General features: G+C 46.8%; 2 pseudogenes across 1 annotated transcript; one reads left to right on the top strand and one right to left on the bottom strand.

Annotated features, from left to right (window-relative positions):
* Nucleotides 1-3,640: 3,640 nt before the first annotated feature.
* Nucleotides 3,641-5,158, bottom strand: LOC102906261 (rRNA-processing protein FCF1 homolog pseudogene; annotated as a pseudogene).
* A 6,114-nt stretch (nt 5,159-11,272) lies between these two features.
* On the top strand, nt 11,273-12,357 carry LOC102905957 (calcineurin B homologous protein 3 pseudogene; annotated as a pseudogene). The gene has a single exon (XR_013051590.1). The product of XR_013051590.1 is annotated as a calcineurin B homologous protein 3 pseudogene (transcript).
* Nucleotides 12,358-18,281: the final 5,924 nt, after the last annotated feature.

The raw sequence follows: 18,281 nt of genomic DNA on the forward strand, positions 1-18,281 counted from the left end.
TTATATGCAGGCAGAACACTCATACAAATAAAATATTTTAATGTGTTTTAATTTAGTATTTCTAAACAACAGGAACAGTAGTAAAATTTCCTTGCATTTCTTCTGGAGGAAAAGGTTAATTTATACAAATATTACTAAAACATTTCTTTTTTTTTTTTTTTTTTTGGTTTTTTCGAGACAGGGTTTCTCTGAGTAGTTTTGTGCCTTTCCTGGAGCTCACTTGGTAGCCCAGGCTGGCCTCGAACTCACAGCGATCCGCCTGGCTCTGCCTCCCGAGTGCTGGGATTAAAGGCGTGCGCCACCACCGCCCGGCCTAAAACATTTCTTAAGACATCAAAACTGCTAAACTATTTAAATATCTATGGGTAGACAAAAGACATCTGTCACATGTACCTCTTGTATGACTGATGATGTGGATTTCTGGAATCATGATGTCAATAAAACCATGGATAAAAGCGGTTATGACAGTACATGCCTGAAATCTCAGCACTGAAGGTCAAGCAGGGGAAGTGAGACTTTGAGACCAGACTTAGCTACACAGTAAGACTCAGTCTGTTAAATTAAAAAAGAAAAAAAGGACTTGGGATGTGGCTCAGTGGTAGAGCCTCTGCCTAGAATCCCCCAGTGAGGGGCTGGGATGTGGCTCAGTGGTAGAGCCCCTGCCTAGAATTCCCCAGTGAGGGACTAGGGGTGTGGCTCAGTGGTAGAGCCCCTGCCTAGAATCCCCCAGTGAGGGGCTGGGGGTGTGGCTCAGTGGTAGAGCCCCTGCCTAGAACCCCCCAGTGAGGGGCTGGAGTGTGGCTCAGTGGTAGAGCCCCTGCCTAGAATCCCCCAGTGAGGGACTGGGGGTGTGGCTCAGTGGTAGAGCCCCTGCCTAGCACAGGGAAGGCCCTGTAATTAATTTCCAGCACTGGGAAAATGAATTAAGGTGTACATCACTTGAAAAGGTATTATTTTAAACATTAATCTAGACTACTATTACAAATGAAAAAAGACTACAATTGCCATGAAAAAAAGAAGAAAGGAAATTGGATGTTTTACAAACAAAATGACAGAAAATGTGAATGTATTCAACAATACTCACTTTCCCATACTGTGCTCAATTCTTATTTCAAGGTGAGTGTTAGATTCACTTTTATGTGTATGTTTTGCTTGCATGTATGGTTCTGCACCACATGTATACTTGGTGTCCATGGAGGGCAGAAGAGAATGTCCGATCCCCCGGAACAACACTTGCTCTCCTGTCAGGACCCAGGTTGGGTTCCCAGCACCCACACGGATGCTCACATTCATCCCTAACTCCAGTTTCAGGGGATCCTATGCCTTCCTCTGAGCACGGTGCCAGACATACCTGCAAGTAACACACTCCCACACAGAAAGCTAAAAATGAAAAAACAAAACAGGTGGGGGGGGGTGGGAAAATGGTTCAGCACTTAAGAGCACATGTTGCTCTTGCAGAGGGTGAGTTTGGTTCCCAGCACCCACACTGGGTGGCTCACAGTCACCTGTAACTCGAGCTGTGGAGTCTCCATAACCTGTGGCCTTCATGGACCCCTGGTATACACTGACAGGAGTGTGTATGTGTGTGTGTGTGTGTGTGTGTGTGTGTGTGTGTGTATGTGTGAATGTTTGTCTGTGCAGGGATGGGTGTGGGTATATACACATACTCATAATTAAAAAAATAAGTCTTTGACAATTAAAAAGTCCCTAAACAGACGGAATGGTGGGATAAAGCAAGGTGTGGTAGCACACACCCTAATTCCAGTTCTGAGGTGGCGACTGAAGGAAGAGCCTAGTGGGTTCTAAACCATCCAGGCTACAGATTGAGAGCCTATCTCTAATAAATAAATACATAAATGAAAATTGCCACAACATTCTCTGACACAAGAAGATGCACCCACATACAGGGTGACAGACATCCGTGGTCACGTGAACACTGCCCGTACCAAGAACTATACAAACACACAGTATGTGTGGCCCCAAAGATACCAAGATACCACGTACAACACACCTATGTCAACAGCACCCTAAATACATGGGTGTGTTTGTGTGCACACGCGTGCATTTTTTATACTCTACAATTGATCCTAAAACCAAATGTGTATCCTCCTAGCATCCCCTTTTGCACAAGGGGAAACTAAGGCACAGAAAGGTTCTTACTCAGTGACAGGGTGTGAGAAAGGTGAGGGAGGGTGAGCTAGACTTCCCGGAGCTGAGGAGTTCCCCCAAAAGCTGCCAAGTCCAGCTCTTCCTTGGGACGGAAACCCGAGTACTGTAGCTAAACTTTCCCCCAAATCAGAAGTCAGCGGCTTGGTGTCCCGCAACATCAGCAACGATGTCTCATTTTGGTGACCCGGAAGAGGTCCTCACCTATCCCGTTATCAGGTCGTGGAAGTCAAAAGAGGTCGGGACGTCCTCAAGTCCAGCTCCACCTGCTTACCTTCCTTGCAGGAACGCAATCACAGGATCGGCAACCTCAAACTACAAGTCCCAGGATTCCTGGGGGCCGGAGCCCGGGGACTGAGTTTGCGCAGGCGCACTATGCCTGAGTGGCATTTCCTAGAGTCCTCAGTTGAATTGCAGCCGAAATCTCTCCAAACATGCGGATTATACTTTAGTTCTTCCATAGAACATTGCCAAAGTCAAGTGTTCCCGTAGAAGTGCTCTGACCACAGAAGCGTCTGGACTACATATCCCAAAATTCTCTGTAAAGCTTTTCCCCCACCAGCTTAGAATTTTTCTTTCACTAAACAGGTGGAACTGGCTTTGTGGGCGCATTTGTTGTTATACCGACCCACAGTCCGATGTCCGAAAATCCACCAAGATACCGATCCGAATGCAAAAGCAAAGAGTCTTTAAATCGCGAGTTAAAATTGCCTCCCGCTCCCCTCCCCCCACACATCTGTCGCCCCAGTGGAGTGAGGACCCCAGGCAGTAACAGGACAGGATTTTATAGTGGTTAGGATGGGGGGGAGGGCGTCTAGGGGAATTTCGACTCTATATGGTTACAAGCTCAGGGTTGGGGCGTACTTCAGGTTAGAGAGCTTGGTTGAGCTGATTGGAGAGTTGCAGCTGCTATAACCTTCAGCAGTTAATGTCATCACATCTGTATCACCAGCGGACCCATTTCCTCTGACAGCTATGGTATGCAATCTATAACAGGGGAAAACATCCCACAGGACATACCTGGTGCCTTGTTTAGTATGCTCTTCGTGCGATATCATATCCTTTACGTTATGGCAGGACATGTCTGGAACTTGTTTTTGCACAGCTCCTAATTGTCTGGGTCTAGGGGCGGAGGCGCAGCACATGCTCTGGTTTTGTTTTGTTTTCTGGAGTAGTTTGTCCCAGGGCCTGCTGCCCCCTGTCTGACCCTTCTGTAAGAGGGCTGCAACCCTGGCATCCTCTCTCTGTCTTTCAGTACTCAGGAGTGAAAAGTCTCAACGTAACAAGCCAATCAAGCCAATTAATAAATCCAGGTTTAATTTGAGCAGAGCAGAGCAATTCCTGCTCTGGAAATCCTAGGAAAGCAGGGGAGAGAGCATGGGGCAGATATTCCTGTTGTGCCCAGAGTCCAGACCCCCAAAATCCACCAAGAAACCAAACTGATGAAATAGTGAAGAGTCCTTTAATTGGGAGTTCAAACCCGGGTCTCTCGTCTGTTCTACACAGTGGTGGAGCAGAAGAGACCTCGAGCAGCTGAAGGGCAGGGTATTTATAGAGGGTAAAGCAAGGGCCGGGGTGGCTAGGCGTCTACAGACTGCATAGGAACAGACTCTCAGGACTGGTGTGCCTCCAAGCTGGAGGTGCCTGTCCCTGGCTAATTGGTTAGTTACAGCTGCACGAAAGTTGCTATCTCTTGCGGTGGTTGCTGTGGTTACTACATTCCATCTTTATCATGAAAGCCTGTCCAGAGCTGCTAGTTTAACTTTTTTTTTAACCATCAAAAAATGTGTTTAATTAATTGACAACAGAGAAAGCTGGTCAAAGAAAGGCAAGCAAATTTTGTCGAGTAAGAATTAGAACCGAGGAGCTCCATAATCAACTGGCATCCGTTCAGTGTTGTACCTACAGTTAGAAATGTGCATGATAGGAACTCCAGAGATCTTTCAGAATCTTCTTTGTTTGAGGTCCCGATCAACTGTGGCCACAATGTAACTAACACCTGTGCTGAGTGACTCTCTGGACCAAGCAGTCATCTGCATAGGTTCCTTTGTGTGTGCATGGAAGTCGGTCAAATCCTGGATCCTTGGCGATCCTTAGTGCCACTCGATACTTCTGTCCCAATTTCTCAACTTCAGCCATCACACAGTCAGTTATGCAAGGGACACACTTGGCGTACAGGCAGTCCATCACTGACTGCACTAAGTCCAGTTTGGCTTTAATGGAAAAGGTGATGAAGCTGGTATCAACGAGGATGTGCTAAGGTGGACCCAGTTGGGCATTCTACTGGAAGAATAAGCAGGAAGGATGCTGGGGAACTTCTCTTTCCTCCAGCACACTGGGATCTTTCTTTTCTTTCCTTTTAGGCTGTAATCTATCCTTTTCTTTAAGTCTCTCATCTCTGAGACTAAGCATTCACTTCATAGTCGCATATTTCCTTGTTTTCTTCTGCTTCCCCATGTTCATGCCGCACTCTTGTTTCTTCCGGAATCACTCACCTCTAGTTTAACTTTTAATTGGTCCTTTACCATATGGGGACATCTGGTGGGTTGTTTGTTTGTTTAGTAACTAGGGCTGAACTCAAGGTCAGGGGCTCAAGGGCACATCCTGCTAATTCGGGGGCTACATCTTGCTGAGGCAAGGGCCTCCGTCCTGATGCGTCTTGTCTGCAGGCTTTCATGGCTGCAGGATAGCCAAGGCAGAGGTCTGGGTAAGGGCCTGGGCTTCTCAATGGTGACCAAGTCTTAAGTAGCCTGTAGCTGTGGTCTTGAGCAGCCCTGGAGAGGAGCTGACCCTTGGTGGGCTTTCTGGGGGAAAGTGACCCAGATTGGTGGGCTTTCTTAGGGACCAGGTCTGGGAGAGAGAGGTAGGTGGGGCTTCCATCTAATCATCCCAGACTCTGTGGACTCTGACAGGCTTCCACCTAAACACAGAAGATGAGGCAAGAGTCCTGCGTGGGTTACTGTCTTAGTTACTGTTCTGTTGCTGTGAAGAGACACCACGACCAAGGTAACCATTATGGAAGAGCGCTGAAGCAGAGGCTTGCTTACTGTTTTAGAGGGATTAGTCTATGACCTTTCTGCAGACAGGCACAGTTCTGGAGCAGTAGCTAAGAGCTTTACACCTGATCCACAGGCAACAGGCAGAGGGAAATACTGGGCCCAACATGGGCTTTTAAAACTTCAAAACCCACCCTCACTGACACTCTTCCCCCAACAAGGCCACACCTTCCAACCCTTCTGATCCTCAAAGAGTTCCACTCCTTGGTGACCAACCATTCAAATATATGAGCCTATGGGGGCCACTGTCATTCAAACCACCAAAAGGGGAGCATGCCTCAAAAACACAAGAAAAAATTTACCAGGTTGTGTCTGAATCAATAATCATAGCGCTCAGCCTCAATTTTTCTTTTCTCGTTTTTCTGTTTAACACGCTGATTTACACAGTGATGGCGGCTATTCTTGGTTGCCAAATTGACTACATCTGGAAGTAATGAACACCCAAGTGACTGGGTACACCTCTGAGTGATTTTTCTTTTTCTTTTCTATTTTTAAAGATTTATTTATTTCTTATGTACATTGGGTTTTTGCCTGCATGTATGTCTATGTGAAGATGGCAGAGCCCCTGGAACTGGAATAACAGACGGTTGTGAGCTGACATGTGGGTGCTGGAAATTGAACCTGGGTCCTTTCAAAGAGCAGCCAGTGCTCTTAACTGCTGAGCTATCTCTCCAACCCAGGCATTTTTTTTCTTAATTAAGTCATTTAAAGTGGAAGACCCACTTTTAATCCAGATCTTTTGAGGTGGGAAGATCCACCTTTAATCTGGACCACACCTTCTCTTGGCAACCTGTATAAAACACACGGGAGAAGGAAGCTTGCTCTCTTTGCCTGCTTGCTCTAGCTTTCATTAGCAAGTCCATTCCTTCACTGAATTAGAACCGACTTCCTTGGGATTCTGGTGTATACTAAGGACCAGCTGAGACTTCCAGCCTTGTGGACTGAACACTACTGGATTCTTGGACTTTACATTGGTAGACAGCCATAGTTGAACTGGCTGGACCACAGCCTGTAAGCCATTCTAGTAAATCCCCTTTCTATATACATATACATTCATTCTATACATTCTGTTCCTCTAGAGAACCCTAATACACAAGGTGTGGTGCTTTAAACAAAAATGGCCCCCATAGGCTCTTAGAGAGTGGCACTATTAGGAGGTGTCTTGTTGGAGTAGGTATGACCTTGTTGGAGGAAGTGTGTCACTGTGGGTAGGCTTTGAGCTCTCAAATGTTCAAGCTAGGCTCAATGTGGCTCGCCTTGCTCTTCCTGCTGCCTGCAAATCCAGATGTAAAACTCTCAGCTCCTCCTCCAGCACCATATCTGCCTGCATACCACTGTGCTTCCTGCCATGAAGATAATGGAGTAACCTCTGAACTGTAAGCCAGCCCCAAGGAAATGTTCTCCTTTATAAAAGTTGCTGTGGTCATGGTGTCTCTTCACAGCAATAAAACTCTAAGAACCAAGATATTGAGAAAAGAGAAGAAAAGAATTATAAAGTAATGTTGGGCCCTGAGAGACGGCTCAGCGAGTAAAAGCTCTTGCACCTTTGGAGTTTGTTTCCCACTACCCAAGGTGGCATCTCACAAATGCCTTCAACTCTAGTGCTAGGAGATCTGCCGCCCTCTTCTGGCCTCAGTGGGCACTGCATACGCACGGAAACAGGTAAAGAGAAATCCATCTTTTTAAAGAAACAAATTAATGATAACAATAAATGAGATGTTTGAGCTGGACTGAGTGAAAAAATACACAAGCCTGCATTTACCCTTGCCCAAGAAGCAGACCGTGACTTGACTGCTCTCTGTGTATGGTGCCTGGCTCCTCCATGCTCTTCATCACATACGCTTTGCTGCACTAAATCCCATGATGTAAACCTTCCTGCCACCTCGGAAAGGTTGTAGAAGTCAGGTATTTCCTTTGTTCTGGAGATTTGGTTTAGAAAGACTCCTTGGGGGAGGTTGGCCTATACAGGTTCTCTGAAGAGGCTCCTCTGCCCCTCCGAAACTGTTCCTCCTATGGTCTAGCTTCTCTCCCTCTTTTATTAGAATGGCTTACAGGCTGTGGTCAGGTTAGTCCAATAATGGCTGTCTACCAATGGGAAGTCCAAGAATCCAGTAGTTGTTCAGGATGTCTCAGCTGGTCAGTCAGTATACACTGGAATCCAAAAAAAGAAGGCTCCAATGCCAGTGAAGGAATGGACTCCAAGCAGGCAAGGAGCAAAAGCTTCTTCATTCTGTCCTGGAACTCGCTCTGTAGACCAAGCTGGATCAAACTCACTGAGATCCACCTGCCAAGTCTCAGTTTTTAGAGCTGGAACCAGGCAGGGCCACAGTGTTCTTTGAAAACTGTTGCAAACAAGAATACGGGGGGGGGGGGGGGGGCTTCCAGGAAGGAGAAATAGGTTGTGGAATATTACTTTAACTGTGTGAAGATGTGTTGCATTTGTTTATGCTGCGTTTCTTTAACTATGTACAGATATGTTGCATTTTGTCGGAGCCTGCTGACAGTCAGCTGGATAGCTGGGTAGAGGTGTGCGGATAGAAGAGACAATGAAGGAGACAGAAAAGAGTCCAGAGGTCTGCTGGTCAATGCCGGTCAATGCCGGACAGTCCTGAGTTTATTTCACAGCCATCTTATATACAATCTTGAAGGACAGAGGTAGAACAATGCACAGCACAGGCGTTCAACCATCTACCCTGCCTTGCGTCAAGGAGCAGGGAGTTTCATTTTCTATCTCAATGTACCTCCATCTGGCATCAGCAACCTGCATCTAGCTAGATAGTGTGTTCTTCCTGTGGGCTAATCAGGACTTTCTTATAGCCCTTCAAGGAGATTCTGTGGGCTAATCAGGACTTTCTCACAGCCCTGGAGCAAACAAGCCTGATCTCCATTGACTCAGAATAGACTTCAGTTTCAAACTAGGAAACTGAGTCAGTTGCGGGCTCCCACAGCATTTGTTACACCTTGCCTGCCTAAAGCACCTGATTGGCCTAATAAAAAGCTGAATGACCAATAGCTAGGCAGTAGAGGGATAGGCAGGGCTGGGGGGCAGAGAGGATAAGTAAGAGGATGAATCTAGGCTGGGGAGAAAGATAGAGGGAGAAAGAAATGGACACCCCCAGGGGCCAGCCAGCCAGGCGGCCACTGCCAGCCAGACACAGAGGAAACAGGAAAGTAGGACAAACAGAATGAAAGAAAGGGAAAAGGCTGTGAGGGAAAATGTAGATGAAGAGAAACAAGTTAAATTAAGTTATAAGAGCTACTGTGACAAGCCTAAGCTAAGGCCAAGCATTCATAACTGACAATAAGTCTCCGTGTCTTCATTTGGGAACTGGTGATTCAAGACAGCTTGTATTATCTTAACAAGAGAGCAATTACCCCACTTCACCCCAGCCCTCAGCCTGGTGCACACACGGGCACATGTACACACAGGCAGGTGCACACACACACACACACACACACACACACACACACACACATTATATAGTTTGGAATATGATGTTTCTTCCCACAGATACAGCTCAGATCCCATTTTGACCAGGAGGAAGCAGATTTGCCTTAATGACCTCATAAAACCCAGATACCTATACCTTTTATATTTAAGTCTTAAGGGACCAGAGTGATAGCTCTATTTTTAGCATTACCAGGGAAACGGGGCATCTTCATATCTTCCTCGCTGGCTAATGTCCATTATTACCAGTTTCACCAGCATCCATGTTCTCCTCTGTCTGTGGAAAGCCTTGCCTTGCCCGAGTCTTCATGTGCACAGAGTTTATTGCTATCAGTTGATCTCTCGAGTTGATCCAAGTGTGAAGCTCATGCAAAGTTCTTTCCATGTCCCTCACACTGATGAGGTTTCCCAGCACTAGGAACTCTCTGAGGAGCAAGCACTAGCTTGATCGTCACGACCAAAAGCCTCCCCATGGTCTTTGCCTTCAGAGAGCTTCTCACTCGTGTGGGCCTCTCGTGTATAACAAGGCTTGAAACACACCTCACGGACTTCCCACACTTCTCACATGTGAGGACTTTCTCACAAGCATGAACCTGTTTTCTGAGGTTGAGTAGGATGACCAGTAAGGCTAAAGCCTTTTCCACATTCTTTACACTCCTACCATTTCTCACCAGTGAGTTCTTCCACATTGAGCAAAACATGATCTATAATCAAAGGCCTTCCCACGTTCCTTACATTTATAGGGTTTCTCACCAGTATGTAGTAGCTGGTGTCACATAAGGCTAGGGTCACTGCCAAAGCCTCCCCATTCCACCCCACCCACAGTCTTTATTTTTTCCCCCTGGACTGAGGACCAAACCCAGGGCCTTGGGCTTGCTAGGCAAGTGTTCTGCCACTGAGCTAAATCCCCAAACCCAGGTCTTTGTATTCATAGTTTTTCACTAGTGTGGACTTTCTGGTGGCCAACATGTCTTGAACCATAGCTAAAGGCTTTCCTCACATTCATAGTGTTTCTTACCGGTATGGATTTTTCCATACTGCACAAACTTGACCTGCAATCAAGGCCTCTGAGAATTTTATATTCGTTCATAGGTTTCCTTGCCAGTGTGAACTGTATGATGTCAGGCGGGTTGATGACTTCATCGAGAAGCCTTTCTACATAGTGTTTCTCTGTGTATTCTTGGTTGTCCTGGAACTCATTCTGTAGACCAGGCTGGCCTCGAACTCACACAGATTCACCTGCTTCTGCCTCCCAAGTGCTGGGATTAAAGGTGTGCGTCATCACAGCCCAGCTTCACTCTTGTTATTTAACATGGGGTTTGGTAGCCCTGCTGTGTAGCCAAGGATGACAAATGCTACTACATTCTGAAGCCCTACCACCTCACTTCCTAGGCAGAGAACTAAACTGAACAGAGTCTCTAGGGACAGGCCAGGACCGAGGGAATACAGAGTAATTTCCTAGCAAGTCTGTTTCTACTAGCCCCAGATGGAGGCCACAAAAGACCAAAGAATCCCACTCACGTCCAGCTTGAGTTTGTTGAAGTTACAGGAACATGGTAAGAGGTCACTTACAGGAGCATGGATGACAGCTCTCTAGTGATGTATTTCCTGGAGTCCTCTCTCCAGTCGATCCCTTAGCTCCTGCCTGCTTTAGCTGCTGGTGTGGGTGGGGCAGGAGGATTGGGATCGCTGGGATCTCAGGCATCTAATGAGCCTCCTATCCTGACGAGGGAACACAGAACGGTAATAGACGTGTCTTGTGAGGGTCTCCTCTGGGTCAGCACGGCTTCTCTGATTCCAAGACATCGATGGCCACATCCTACCCCGAAGGTGGAGTTCCAAATAGGAGTCACATGCTGCCATTATTAGTTTGGGTCCTAGTGTGAGAAACAGCTGATGGACACGATGTGGAAGTGTAGTTGAAATAAACTCTTCCCTCCCCAAGTTGCTTTGGGTCTTGATGTTTTCTACCAGCAATAGAAAAGTAACGAAGACAGTGCCTGGGCACAAAATCCTAAGCTCCACTTCCAGGAGCATATATATACCTTTTACTTACAAAGGTAAGTACCCAATTCTACTGGTCAAGTGTATAATTATCGAGACATGTATAGTTTATTAACATGTTACTTACATATAACTACCCTAGAAAAGCCATACTTCTGTTGGGTTGGGGTTTTTTTTTGGGGGGGGGGGGTCATGGGTTATATAAACATGAACATTGTCACAATTGTTTGGGGCTCACTTAATTCTTGTCCATATTGACTAACCTAGTTATTTCTAGTGTGTTCCCCCTTCATCCCCTCTCCTTTATTTTCTCTTGTCTTTCATGTATTCCTTCCTTCATTTTTCTTTCTTTTTTCTTTTCCTCTACTTTTTCTCCATCTTTATTTCTCTCTCGCTCTGCTTTCCCTCCCTTCTGTCCTTCCCTCCTTCCCTCCCTCCCTTACTTTCTTCCCTTCTTTCCTTGAATGACTTGGAACTCAACTGTGTAGACCAAACCGGCCTCAAACTCAGGGAGATCCTCCTGCCCCTGCCTTCAGAGCTCTGGGATCGCGGCCTTTCTAGCCTCTTTAGTTCTGTTAGGAAACACACACACATCTTTGTGCTTTCCCAGGGAGGCCCTAGGAAAACCAAAGGTAGAATGCATACTACGATTATAATCCGCTTCATTTTACTGAATTTGGGAAGGAAAGAGGCCTCGGGGATTGTGACGGACCTGCCCTAACAGAGGTCGCCTTGATGACCTAATAAATCAGAATGGCGGTAAGATGAGAGCCTCCAGGGACCCCAGGCCCCCTCCTCCGGGCAGCTGAGATTGTCTGGAGCCCACGGGGCACCATGGGCGTCTCGCAGTCCTCCGAGGAGGAGTGGAAGCGTGAGAGCAGGACTGACTTCTGGTGGGGGCAGATGCAGGAGGGGTTCCGGAACCAGAGCGACTTCAACTGGGACCAGATCAAGCAGCTGCACCAGAGGTTCCGGCTGCTGAGCGGAGACCAGCCCACCATCCGGCCTGAGAACTTCGACAACGTCCTGGACCTGGAGTTCAACCCGATCCGCTCCAGGATCGTCCGCGCCTTCTTCGACAACCGGAACCTGGGCAAGGGGACCAGCGGCCTGGCCGAGGAGATTAGCTTCGAGGACTTCCTGACCATCATCGCCTACTTCAAGCCGCTGCGCTCAAGTCACTTGAGCAAGGACGAGGCGGAGACGCACCGCCGGGAGAAGATGCGCTTCCTCTTCCACTTGTACGACGAGGACTGTGACGGGCTCATCACCCTGCAGGAGTACCGCAGGGTGGTGGAGGACCTGCTGTCGGCGAACCCGCAGGTGGAGAGCACCTGGGTGCGCTCCATCGCCAACTCCATCGCGTACCGCGCCTTGAAGGAGGCAGCCAGGGCATCCGACCAGCCGCTGGAGGAGGGCGAGCAGTACCAGGGCATCACCTTCGAGGACTTCGTCAAGACCTGGCAGGGCATCGACTTCGAGGTCAAGATGCAAGTCAGCTTCCTGAACCTAGAAGCCATGGCCTTATGCCAGTGACCTGCCGGCCGCTCCCGCCCCGCTCCCCTACCCTCCACCATCACCGGAGATTCTGCACCTTGAGCCTGGCAGCCTCTTGCAGCAGCTACGGGGGGGGGGGGGGGGGGGTATGTGGGACCTGGCGGCTTTTATCTCTGAGAATAAAGATGATCAAAAGAAGAGCGGGGCGTGGTTGCGATTGCCTTTGATCCCAGCACTTGGGAGGCAATGGCAGGCAGGTCTCTTGTGAGTTTGAGGCCAGCCTGGTCTACAGAGTGAGTTTCAGGACAGCCAGGGCTACACATAACCATGTCTCAAATAAACAAAACAAGGGCTGGAGAGATGGCTCAGTGGTTAAGAGCATTGGATGCTCTTTCAGAAGTTCTGAGTTCAATTTCCAGCACCCACATGGTGGCTCACAACCATCTATAATGAGATCTAGTGCCCTCTTCTGGCCTGCAGAATACTATATACATAATAAATAAATAATCTTAAAAAAATCCAACCAAAAAACAACAACAAAACATAATGAAAAATAACAACAGAAAAGACACAAGAGTTAAACACCAATATTGGTGGTGCCCCCTCCCCACCCCCTGTTGGGTCTGGGGTCATGCAATAATGGGGGACAGACCACCAAAGTCTATTAAATCAGAAGCAAACTTTGTTCCAGGATAAAAAGGACAATAAAATATCACCGCGGGGCACAAAAGCTTATCAGCGAGCTGAGACCACAGCCAGAGTTGTATTTTTGAGGCTGTGGCAATGGAAGCAGGTTCCGGCCCCCTTTTTATAGTGAAGGGGAAAGCATCAGGGATGCAGTGCATGCTAGGAGTCACGTAGAAACATCTATTAAAAGTTAACTTTGGTCCAGGCAGTTGTTGGCTATAAGGGGTAAGGGGGGTTAAAAGTTAACCCCTGGCTGTTGACAGAGGAGCTGCTGTAAAGCAGAGGGCCATTGTTAGAAGTTAACCTTTAGAGCTGGTGACTGTCAGCTTTTATTTTTTTATTTATTTAGGTTTACAATTTTATATTTCTATATCCCTGGACCCTACACCCCCAACTTTTTTTGAAACAAGGTCTCACTCTGTAGCCCATGCTGGCCTGGAACTCAATATGTAGATTAGGCTAGCCTCAAACTCACAGTCCTCCTCCTCTGCCTCCCTCAACTGTTGGAATTTGACCCAAAAAACTAAGCTCTTCTCTCAAAGGGAACTGAGAGAGAGTTTATTCTGATGTCAAAGATGAGTGACATGGCTCAGGGACATAGATTCAGTTTATGCTAGACACCACTGTGGGAGGCCAGCTCTCACCTTTTCCCAGACCTTTCCAAACACCTGATGACCACGCCTTGGTCAAATCATCCATTATGCAGCCCTGCTGGGTAAGGCAAACTCAGCTTCTCTGACCATGAGTAATTTGGGCTTCCACAAATTCTTTATATAAAATCAAATGGGGGTACAGATCTTAACTCTGTGTAGCTCTGAATCAGCTTTTCCACTAAGAGCATGCAAGTAGCTGGAATTACCACAGCACTACTCCTGCTTCCTTTGGCTACTATGCCTTCTAGTAAAAGGAGTAGAGTATGATAAAGATGGAATGTCCTTTTTAAATGGGTCTTAGATGTCTATAGCAGCCTCAGGTGCACTACGCCCTTGTTTAAATAAATAAACTCCTGATACAACTGTGTCAAATAAATCAGTAAAATCCTGAAACTGCATCAAACCTAAAGATCCCCTTAGCTTCACCAAACCATGGTTCATCAATATTAACAGGTTAACGTAATTCTAGCATGAATATTACTATACATATTTACAATTCTTACAAACTTACATCCAAAGCAAACTCTCAATGGGACTATTTACACTTTACAAACTTTAGCAAACATCCAGAAGCAATTTCTTAATATAACTTTTTGCATTTCTTGCTAACAAAACATAGGATATATTAACACACGTTAACATTAATCCACTCGTGACAAGAAAAAATTTTTTTAATTAAAGAGACTGAGGAATATTATCTCCCCTTTTTCTTTATTAATTTTTAAAACTTCATCTTGGGCCTGGGTAGAAAAAAAAAAACAAATTTCTCTATACCTACACCAAACAGTTCCATTTTTACACAGTTCTTGAGTCACCACAGTTAATAAAGCATATATGCATATACAAAACAATTCATAAGTCACAGTTGGTAGAGTCTATATGCATAGGTAAAGTCAAAATTGTCCCATTGCAATTGAACCACTCCTGGCCATCACATTTCATAAGTCTGAAAACTTCAAAAAGTCAGTTCTGGTACCAGTCTTAACATTTCAGTGAAAGCTTTCTGATACCAGCCTTACAGTCCATTGAAAGCTTTCTGATACCAGTCTTAAAGTTCAAAATATAAAGAAACCCACAACCAAAAACTTTTTGCAATTCCCCTGAATGTAACAATTCAGTTCAAACAGTCTCTGAAACTTTTGTTCTTAGCTCTCAGCTGTGCTTTGCAATCATCTGTAGCCTTCCCTTAAGGCAATTTTGCTCCAGGGCAAAAGCTATTAACTCCACATTTAGCTCCACAATAGCTGGCTGGTGCAGAATCCTCTTCGAAAGAGACCTTCTTACAGCCAGCAAACAGAAACTGCACCTTTAGCTGCTGGGTTTCACAGCTTTTACAGTCCAGGTCTATCTGTGCCTCCTGTAACCAGCCAGGACCCCTGTGTCCTGAGTCCCTGATTGCAGCGCTCAGGGCAGCTCCACCTTCCTCTGCTGCTGGGACCTCAGACTGGCCTGAGTTTCAGCGCATCTCAACCATTCAGACTGGAGCACTGCTGTTGCATACTGCTGCTAGGGACTCAGACTCGATACATTTCCTTGCAGGGAAGATTTCAAAACCTGCCCTGCTCTCTCCACACCAGGGTTCATCCCACCCCGGCGTCCTGTCAGCAAACAGTTTTCTCCCCGGTTCCTGCACCGCCGCTGCCATGGTTCCGCCCCTAGGATGCTGCCTGGCCTCTGCAGGGCTTCCCCAGGTCACTGCTGCTTAAGGGCCTACCTCTGCGTCCCCAACACACACACAGACTCAAAGGCACCTGTTCTTTGGCCCCCCTTGTGTTTGCCCTGCAGGCGTCTTTCTCTGGAGGCTTTGTCTCTCACACTCTCCAGCTACCCGCTGGGCTCTCTGACTCTCAGGCGGTGTCTCTGCTGGGCACTCGCCACCAGGGACTCTGGCTTCACTCCAAGCTGCTACCATTGCTGCCTGCCATTCACTTCTCTCATAGGATGGCATCTCTGCTTGGCTCCTCACCGCCGCTTCTTGGCAGAAGCTTGCAGACTCTCGCTGCTCATGCTGTCTCTTGGGGTCAGCTGCCTGGGAAGCTATGACAGCCCATGGGTCTCGGGCCGCTGATACCTGGATGGGGGCAGCCGCCCAAACTCTGCTGCTGCTGCTGCCGCTGCTTTCTGAAGCTTCTGAAGCCGCTGGGACTGCTAATCTCGCAGTGGCTGCTAGGTCCTGGACGCTGCTTTGTGTGTCCAAGGTCCCGTCTGGGCTGGGGGGTGGGGTGGGTAGGACCTACTCTACCCTACGTTATCTTATATTAAATCTTCACCATATTCCTAGACCTAGAGCTTATTCTACCCTAATACACCTAAGCCTACACTTCTCAAACTAAACTTCACCAAACTTTTTTACAACTTTAGAGAGAGAGACAGAGAAACAGGACAGAGACAGAGAAATACTTGCTGCAGCTTAACTTTTTTTATTTGCTTCGGCTTAACTTTTAGCCACTCTGCTTTATCTATGTACAATTGTTGCTCCCAAAGAATAAAATGCCACCGCCTAATAAGGTGATATTTTATTTGTGCTGAAATGTGATTTTATTTGTATGTTAATAGAGTTGCCTGGGGATCAGAGCTAAGAGCAAACCATTAAGCAGAAGTCTGGTAGTGGTGGCACACACCCTTAATCTGATCACTTGTTAGGCAGAGTCTCTGTGTGTTCAAGGACACAGCCAAGCGGTGACCGGAACCTTTAATCTCAGTACCAACCATAGAGACCCGGAGGTCTGTATAGACAGGCAGTGACGAGGAGGTCATGTGGTTGTATTTAGAGTCAATGAGAAGGCAGAACAGAAGGCAATAAAAAGACAGGACACAGGAAGAAGGTCTCTCTCAGGGGAAGGACAGCAGCAAGTGGTAAGATAAGGTGGTCTCAGCTCTTGGCTACTGCTCGATCTCTGGGCTTTTAACTCTTCATTTGGCTCTGTGTTTCTTATTTAGTAAGACCGTTTAGAATGACATCGACAGCCTAACCTTTTCATAATTCATAACCAGGCATGCCCAACTGCTTCCACTGCTCCCAACTCTCCCTTATCTCCTCTGCATCCGCGTCCCAAGTTCTCGCGCCATCTGTGGGAGCCAGCTCCCGCCTTTACCCAGGGTTCCTAGGAGGAAGAGAGAGGGATAAGAAAATATTAGATAAAAAGATAGCGAAGAAGAGAAAGACAGAAACACAGGATAGCTTTGGGAGGACCTGGGTCAATACCCAGTGGCCTATTCTGTTTATTCAAAAGGGCATTTTATAACTTTGCCAAGGGGCGGGGCAAAAGACCTCCCCCTTGCTAGATCAAAGCACACCACACAGCCAAGTGTAGACCCTTCCAAACACCTGGTAACCATGCCTGTGGTCAAAGCATTCCCCTATGCAGCCCTGCTGGGTAAAGCAAGCTCAGAGTCTCTGACCCTGAGTAATTTGGGCCTTCACACACCATGACCAGAATAACAGTTTCATGGAATTATTAAAGTAACAGAATTTTTTAAAAAATCATAAATCAGGACACTTCAAATGGTGGAAATATGAGAGGGAAGGGTGTCAGCAAACCTGGAAAATCTCTGCCGCAGGCCTCAGAGGCTCTCGTGGGACGTTAAGTTGCCCACCTTTAGGTTGGTGGAAGTTAGCTGTCTGTTTGTACATTCCTATGACACTCACCAAACAGTTAGGAGGATGTTAAGTCACACACAGAGGTAAGCAATAAATGGCTGTTTAGAAGGCTAAGACTGCTCATGAAAACTGGGCTCCCGCTTTCTTATTCCTCTTGCAACATTCCAACTCCTGCTATCATTAAAGTTTTAATTACCCTTGAATGCCTAACTGAGGTGGTGTGGCTTTTCGTGGGAAGCTCAGCTCACACAGGCATGCACCCCCATGCCCAGCTCGGCTTTGCGGAGCAGGGCGGAGCCTTGCTATCAGGAGTGGGTTCAGTAAGTCGTCTAGTCATTGGAAAGCGCGTGGGAATCAATCTCTACTTTCACTCTGTCTTCTGTTCTTACTGTTACCACCGGATTTTTTCCTTGTGAAGGAAATTATTCCCGCCCCCTTTATTTCAGATTTGGAGTCAAGATATGAGGCAAATGGTGTAGTTTCCAAAAGGAACAATTTTGAACTAAATTCAAAGGGGGAAAAGAAAACCTTTGGCTGTGAGACATCCACTTCAGAAATAACAGGAAGATCAAAGGCAAATTCAGAAGATGAAGGCGTTTACCCCACAGAAAAGAATCCTTACTGGGGAGACGTCCTCTGTGTCTACGGAGTGAAGGAAGACTTGTAAGGCTGTGGCACAAACATTTGCAACCTGGAGGACTCATGGCTAAATCATGCTTGAAGTAAGGACCGTGAGAAGTCCTTACAACTGTTCCTGAGACTTCGTACTGGTGAGAAGCCTTAGGAATGTCGACTGAGGAAAGGCCTTTGGTCGGATCTGTCAGCTTACTATCAGAGAATTCATAGTGATTCAAAAAAATCTTAGAAATGGAAGGAATGTGGGAAGGCATTTTGGGGGCCTCAAACCTTGCTAAATAAACATGAAATAATCCACACAGGTGAGAGACCTCACCAATGTAAAGAATGTGGAGAGGTTTCCAATACGGCGGTCCACTGACACAGCACTGGAAAAACACATGCTGATGAGAACACTAATGGATGTAAAACTATGTGGAAAGGTTTCTTTTTTTTTTTCTTTTTTTTTTTTTTTTTGGTTTTTTGGTTTTTACGAGATAGGGTTTCTCTGTGTAGCTTTGCGCCTTTCCTGGAACTCACTCGGTAGTCCAGGC

Source organism: Peromyscus maniculatus, chromosome 1 (genome assembly GCF_049852395.1).
Source record: "Peromyscus maniculatus bairdii isolate BWxNUB_F1_BW_parent chromosome 1, HU_Pman_BW_mat_3.1, whole genome shotgun sequence".
In the NCBI taxonomy this organism is placed as follows: Eukaryota; Metazoa; Chordata; class Mammalia; order Rodentia; family Cricetidae; genus Peromyscus; species Peromyscus maniculatus.